Consider the following 7,207-nt stretch of genomic DNA (forward strand, 5'->3'; position numbering starts at 1 on the left):
GAATGAACCAGAAGATGATTTTGATGGTGTTCCTGTTCAGCCACCAGCACCAGAAGGTTCTCAAACATTAAGAAGGTCTAGTAGAGTCAAACAACCATCTACTAGATATTCAGCAAATGAATATGTATTGATGACTGACGGGGGAGAACCTGAATGTTTTGAAGAAGCAATGGAAAGTGAACACAAAAGGAACTGGATTGAAGCCATGCAAGATGAAATGAAATTCTTGCATGAGAATAAAACATTTGAGCTGGTGAAGTTGCCCAAAGGCAAGAAAGTTTTGAAAAACAAGTGGGTGTTCAGGATCAAGCAGGAAGAACACAGCTCTCAACCACGATTCAAAGCTAGACTGGTTGTGAAAGGATTCAATCAAAGAAAGGGTATTGATTTTGATGAAATCTTTTCACCGGTTGTGAAAATGACATCCATTCGGACAGTGCTCGGAATGGCCGCCAGTTTTGATCTGGAAATCGAGCAAATGGATGTAAAGACTGCCTTCCTACATGGAGATTTGGAAGAAGAAATATACATGGAGCAGCCAGAGGGTTTCATAAAAAAGGGGAAAGAAGATTATGTTTGTAAACTGAAGAAGAGCCTGTACGGCTTAAAGCAGGCACCAAGACAGTGGTACAAGAAGTTTGAGTCTGTTATAAGGGAGCAAGGTTACAAAAAGACTACTTCAGATCACTGTGTCTTCGTAAAGAAATTCTCTGATGATGACTACATTATTCTCTTGCTCTATGTAGATGATATGTTGATTGTTGGTCAGAATTCTGTCAGAATTAATAGCTTGAAGAAACAGCTAAGTAAGTCTTTTGCTATGAAAGACTTGGGACCAGCAAAGCAGATTCTTGGTATGAAGATTACGAGAAATCGAAGAACCAAGAAATTATGGTTGTCACAGGAGAAGTATATTGAGAAAGTACTTCAAAGGTTTAAAATGGAGAATTCTAAAGCGGTTAGTTGTCCTCTTGCTAATCATTTTAAATTAAGCTCAAAACAGTGCCCTTCTACCGATGGGGAGAAGGAAGAGATGGAAAAGATCCCATATGCTTCAGCAGTTGGAAGCTTGATGTATGCCATGGTTTGTACACGGCCAGATATTGCTCACTCAGTCGGAGTAGTGAGTCGGTTTCTTTCAAATCCTGGAAAGGAACATTGGGCTGCAGTAAAATGGATTTTCAGGTATCTTCGAGGTACGACCAAAGTATGTTTATGCTTTGGAGATGAAAAGCCAGTATTAGTCGGTTATACCGATGCAGATATGGCTGGGGATGTTGACTCGAGAAAGTCCACATCAGGGTATCTAATCACATTTGCAGCGGGAGCTGTGTCATGGCAGTCAAGATTACAGAAGTGCGTTGCTCTATCAACAACTGAAGCAGAATTCATAGCACTAACAGAAGCATGCAAAGAGTTGCTGTGGATGAAGAAGTTCTTGAATGAACTCGGAATTCATCAAGAACGATATTTGATATTTTGCGATAGTCAGAGTGCAATTCACCTTGGGAAGAATTCCTCCTTTCATTCAAGATCAAAGCACATTGATGTTAGATATCATTGGATCAGGGATGTATTGGAGATGAAGCAGTTACAGCTTGAGAAGATCCATACAGATGAAAATGGATCAGATATGTTAACGAAGATTCTTCCAAAAGACAAGTTTGAATATTGCCGATTAGCTGCAGGGATGATGGAGAGTATGGCTAACGTCCCCACTTGAGCGTGCAGGGGGAGATTTGTTGGTGGTGGTGTGCCCACTCAAGTGGGACCCACACAATTATGAAAAAAAAAAAATCAAAGGTTGGCAACCAACCATTGAATGGTTGGCATGCCAGTTGAAAATAATGAAGAGCCGTGCATGAGCAATGCACGGCTCTCTCAAATCTTTGCCTATAAATAGAGGCAGGAGCATTCAGCATAGGTACCAACAACACAAAGCAACGAAGAATAAGTGAGAGAAAAATAGAGAGTTTTTTTGAGTTTTAAGAAATGGTTCTTAAAACTAAGGGTTTAGAAAATAGTGAAGATTATTAGGGTGTTTTTGGGAAACACTTGTGAGTGCCACTATTTTGTATTACTCTCATTGTAAGCCTATTATTTTGTAATAGTAGAAGAATTATTCGGAGTTGGTCCCGTGGACGTAGCCTTAAACAGTTGAGGGTGAACCACGTAAATTTCTGTGTCCCATTTCTATTTTTCCGCTGCCGTATTTATTCTCGTATTTTTATTGCCGGTATCCTAACAAGTGGTATCAGAGCTTATTACTAACACATATTTCATTGGATTAATTAATGGCCAAAGCATATTTTGGACATTGTACTTTAAAAAAAAAAAAACATTGTGTTTTCTTATACTTTGCAGCGTCCTATAAGATACCTTCTTTTTTTTTTTCATATTTAACAGATACCTCGCAACCCTGGAAGTAATACGTGAGTATCCATGCGTAGTGTGAAAAGACTGAAAATTTGTTTAATTGTCATATTGTCACCTCTTCCCATTCCCCCTCAATAACCGACCATAATGTTAAAGAAGTGGTGGAAGAAAAGAATCCTAAAACTCCCAGCTTGATGACTAAAGTGGTGGAGGTGGAGGCAGTGGCGGAGGAGGAGAGGTAGTGGGGAATCTATTATCGATGTCCATATGTCAGATCTAGGACTCATTGGTGGAGGAGGTGATGGAGGTGTGGGAGGTAAAAGTGGTGGTGATGGTAAAACATGTTTACCTTTTTCTTGCTTTGCACCTTGAAACCATTTCTTCTTTTCTAATCTTGAATAACAACAACTTATATTCTTAATTTTCTGATTTAGCTTTTTTTTCTAGTAGATCAAGTTTTGCTCTTCTTTGATTTTTTGCTCTAGAGGTGATTGAAGTAAATTAAAATGTTTTTAGAAAGCAAAAGAAGATTTATTTTTCTTTTTTCCAATTTGATGGGTTTTAGAAGCCGAAGAGGAAGGCGAAAGAGGCGGGAGAAGTAGATGATGGCAGCGGCGGCTGTAGAGGGAGGAGGAGATGAGGGCGTCAGCAGTGGCAACGGCGATGGTAGAGGAGGAGTATGAAAGTATCAGTTTCTTACTTCTCGAGTATTGATTGATAGAGAGAGAAAGAGGGAGGAACAATGTCCATAGGAATATTTTTGACCAAATGTATATTTTAGACTATTTAATCTGATGTTTCGTATAACATGTTTTTTTTTTTTTTGACATATCATTATATTTTTTGAGTTGCATGCACTATATTTACTCAAGATAAATATTCATTAAATACGAAAAAAAAATAGAGATACGATATAGAATTCACGCAAAAATATAAGGGGCTGTAAAATTTTTTTGAAAAGTAAAAGTCAATGGAACAAAAACCAATGTTCCAGTCTTATAGATCGATAGATGGAGATAGCATCGAAGAAGATGGAGATATGAATTGGTTTTGAAAAGGATAAAAATGGAAATTCAATGCTATATCCATGTAGGGTCATATGTCATGCTAATGTGGAGCCCACTTATGCTACACTCAGCTGAGTGAAAAAATAGGTTTCAATATGCACAGTATTTTTTCGGTGAGACACGTAAGCATTAGACATTTAATTGCTATTTTTAAAAAAAAAAATTTAAACACTCAATTAATAAAGTTTTTTATTCAACGCCAAAATAGAAAAGTTTTGCGAATCGAGACACTAAATTTATCATGTCCCCAACAACATCTATAGAAAATAAGTACAAGAGAAACACTAAAAATAAATAAATGATACTCGGAGATTTATTTGGTACTCACAGGTAACTTTTATGCAGTTTGGGAAGGTGGAAAATGCGAGTTAATTTGAGCAGAGTTCTTTTGTTTTTTTCTTTTTCTTTTTCTTTTTTTTATGAAAGAATTTATAGGAGTTATTAAATAAAAGGAAAATCATAGTACGGTCCTGTTATTTATGAAATATAACTGGTCTACTCTTGTGCTTTTACAAATATATCAATTTATCTTTGCTTATATACCTTTTGTTCAATTTTTATATCTTTTCCGTAGAGTCAATAAGGAAATACAAAGTCAAATGAAAGATATCAAAATTTTATACTCCCTCCATTCTATTTATTCACAAACTCAAAATTTCTTTAGGATTAAGGGGTAGATTTTTGTGGATTTTTTTTTCTAATTTACCCCTGAAAAGACAATTAGGTGGTCCCAAATTTCAATAAAAGGGCGATAAATGATAAAAGAGATGATAAGTTACTTGCATAAAGAGTTTTATATGTTTGGACTTCTAACAAAAAATGAGACGTGAGCTCCATTGTTCAATATGTTTACTAATTCTTAATTTATATTGCACACATTTTTAATGTATGTGCATTATCTGGTAAAAATATCCACATATTTTTAAGGGATAATTATATTTTTATTGTCTCAACTTTTTATTTTTTTTCTATTTCGATATTTAAACAGAAAACGCTAGCGATCCGAGGGCTGGAAGAAAAAGAGCTCTAAAATGCCAACTTAATTGCATGAGTGGATTCCAGGTAGACATAGACATAGATTTCTTATTTTTTCCTTAAGAACATCCGAATCTCATATCCTCTCTCTTCACATGACTTGCTTCATTCAGGTTCCTTGGCGCTGGAAATTCATCGGCGACCAACATAACTGCCAATAGGGACTCGTTAGAGCCACTAGCAACTTTGGGCTTAGACTTGGTGGTCATATGAGCTGCACTTCTTTGCGCTTTAATTTGTATTCTTAGACTCATTGACACTCTCAGGGGAAAGAGAGAAGCGTTTTAACAGTAGAAAGGAGATCTGGGTTTCTCCTGCCAAACCAGAATCTGGTTTCTTTTCGTTCAAAGTTTCAATCATTTATCATCTAATTCCTTATTCCTTTGAACCTTATGGGTACAAGCATAGTAATTCAATGTAGAGCCAACAACCACCACAAGGTCACCATAATCAGCCACTTTATCAACAACAGGCAATCTAGCAACCAAAAGTCACCTGAAAAAGTGCCAAAATCCAATTCCTCCTAAAATTGATGAAGTCCGTACCGCCGCCTCCACATCACCGCTAATGGTGGCAGTAATGGCGAGAATCGAATAACAACAATTACCTGGTTTGTTCTTCTAGACGCAAGAATATAGAAGTAATTACAAGAGTTTATATTTTTGGTTTCCATTTAGAGGCCCTTATTTGCTTTACTTTGCGATTTCCTTTGTTATTTTTGCTTTTTCTTTTGCAATGGCCTCGATGGTTTTAGAAAGGGTTTGAGGTTGGGGCCTTCAAATTTTTTCTAGGTATAAGATCATAGCAGCTTGCAGAGGTTCATGATCTTGATCAACTAAGATTGCAAGGGTAGAGGTTTGCCGGTAATTTCCAACAGCGGAGTGGAAAGCAACACAAGATTGAAGAACAAGGAGATGTGAAGGGAAAGAAGATGTGAAATTTGGGTGTTCTTAAGTTCAAAATAGAAATTCTATGTCTATGTCTTACGTGGAATCCACTCATGCAGTTGAATTTACAATTTTGGAGCTCTTTTTCTCCACGTCAGCTGCCACGTGTTATACAATCGAGTTCCATAATTGCAAAATCACCTTTCCGGTTAGCCATCCGTTCAAGTACCAAAATAGAAAAAATTATAAGTTGAGATACTAAAAATATAATTATCTCAATATTTTATCATAAGCATGGACTAACTATTTTATGTATTTGCAATATTTTTAATTTTCTATAAGGTGAAGTTGTTATGGGAATCGAATTGTGAGACACAACTATAAGAAAATATAAATGGGCACAACAATTTTAATTTAAGCACTATTGTTTGGAAGGAAATTTTTTTTCCTTCTGGATTCATTACAGTTGTGTGTAAATCTCACTATACGTCCACATTTAATTATTAAATATAGCCCAATATTATGTATATAATTCAGACTATACTTCTAACTCAAAAATTTAATATATCACATAATGTGAAGAAGTTCTCATTTTCTTAGTGCATGGTTCAGTTTGTTTTGAAATATTAATTGCCCAACCACAATAATGTTTATCACTTTCATAAAATTCTTCAAAAGTTAATGTTTAAACTAAAAACTAAAACAATGTCATATTGACATTTTGTTTTGCATTAAAGGAAATTTTCTCTATATAAATATAACAAAGTGGCCAGTAGAAGAATTATAGTACGGTCCCTAATGTTTGAAAAATACAATTTGTCCGTTCATTGTATTTTTAAAAATATAACAAAAGTGAAAAAATAGGTATTTTCGTCATTTTATAAGACACTTAGCGAAAAAGATACAAAAATTGAAAAAAAAAATCTTATATTCTAAACTATAGTAATAAAAAATTACTTCTATTATATGAAAAGTAATACTGGTTTGGTTTAGATCAGATGGACAAATGGTTTAGTTTGAAAATGTATAATATATATTGTGTATTAGTAAATACTGTAAAATCAATTAAATACAAAATAAATATGTATATACTAATTAGTACATTGGATCAAACCAAGAAAAAATTGTGTGTATTTACTGTATATTAAATATTGTAAAATCAATTAAATACATAATAGATATATGTACACCAATTAACATATTGGAACAAACCAAGTAATTATACTGTGTCTGTATCAATCCATACAGAATCAAGAGTTCTACCTTGTCCCTGCAGTATTTACTGATTATATAAATAATTGATAAAGATATTTTCAAAAATAAACAACTGACCAAAAATAGAAATTCACATACTTTATAAATAAAAAACGAAACAGTGGAACAACTCTAATAATGAGAAGAACGACAGTAAAAAGAGAAAGAATGATAAAACAATAATTGACGACATCTAAGGGAGAAAGAATGATAAGAAAATAATGAGGGTTGAAAAAAAAAACGGCAGCAGAAAACTATTAAAATACAAAAAAAGAAAACAACGGTGAAAACAAGAAATTAATGCAAAAAAGAAATACTAACATATTAAAATAATAAAATATTAACAAACTAAGGTCATACCAATAAAAAAGAGCATAATAATAAAAATATATATCTTAAATGATAATAATTTTAATCTCAAAATCAAACTCACATTTGTTTTTAAATTAAGTTTCAAAAACTTTACAATATCCTTTTATTCTAACATTTGGCCCAAAGGTAAAAAAGAGTTGAGGCCCATCTATGCAAGTGTCATTGCGTCTTACCAATCAGTCTGTGCAATCTAGCTTACTTCCTCCTTCCCTAAAA

General features: G+C 34.1%; 1 long non-coding RNA gene across 1 annotated transcript; it reads left to right on the top strand.

The window, feature by feature from the left end:
* The first annotated feature begins 4,367 nt into the window (after positions 1 to 4,367).
* LOC110010380 (uncharacterized) lies at positions 4,368 to 5,789 on the top strand. Its single transcript, XR_002285358.3, has 2 exons — positions 4,368 to 4,505; positions 4,592 to 5,789. It is a non-coding gene; the product is annotated as an uncharacterized LOC110010380 (long non-coding RNA).
* Positions 5,790 to 7,207: the final 1,418 nt, after the last annotated feature.

The sequence above is a fragment of the Jatropha curcas genome, chromosome 11 (genome assembly GCF_041381405.1).
Source record: "Jatropha curcas cultivar XTBG-Jc1 chromosome 11, XTBG_Jcur_1.0, whole genome shotgun sequence".
In the NCBI taxonomy this organism is placed as follows: domain Eukaryota; kingdom Viridiplantae; phylum Streptophyta; class Magnoliopsida; order Malpighiales; family Euphorbiaceae; genus Jatropha; species Jatropha curcas.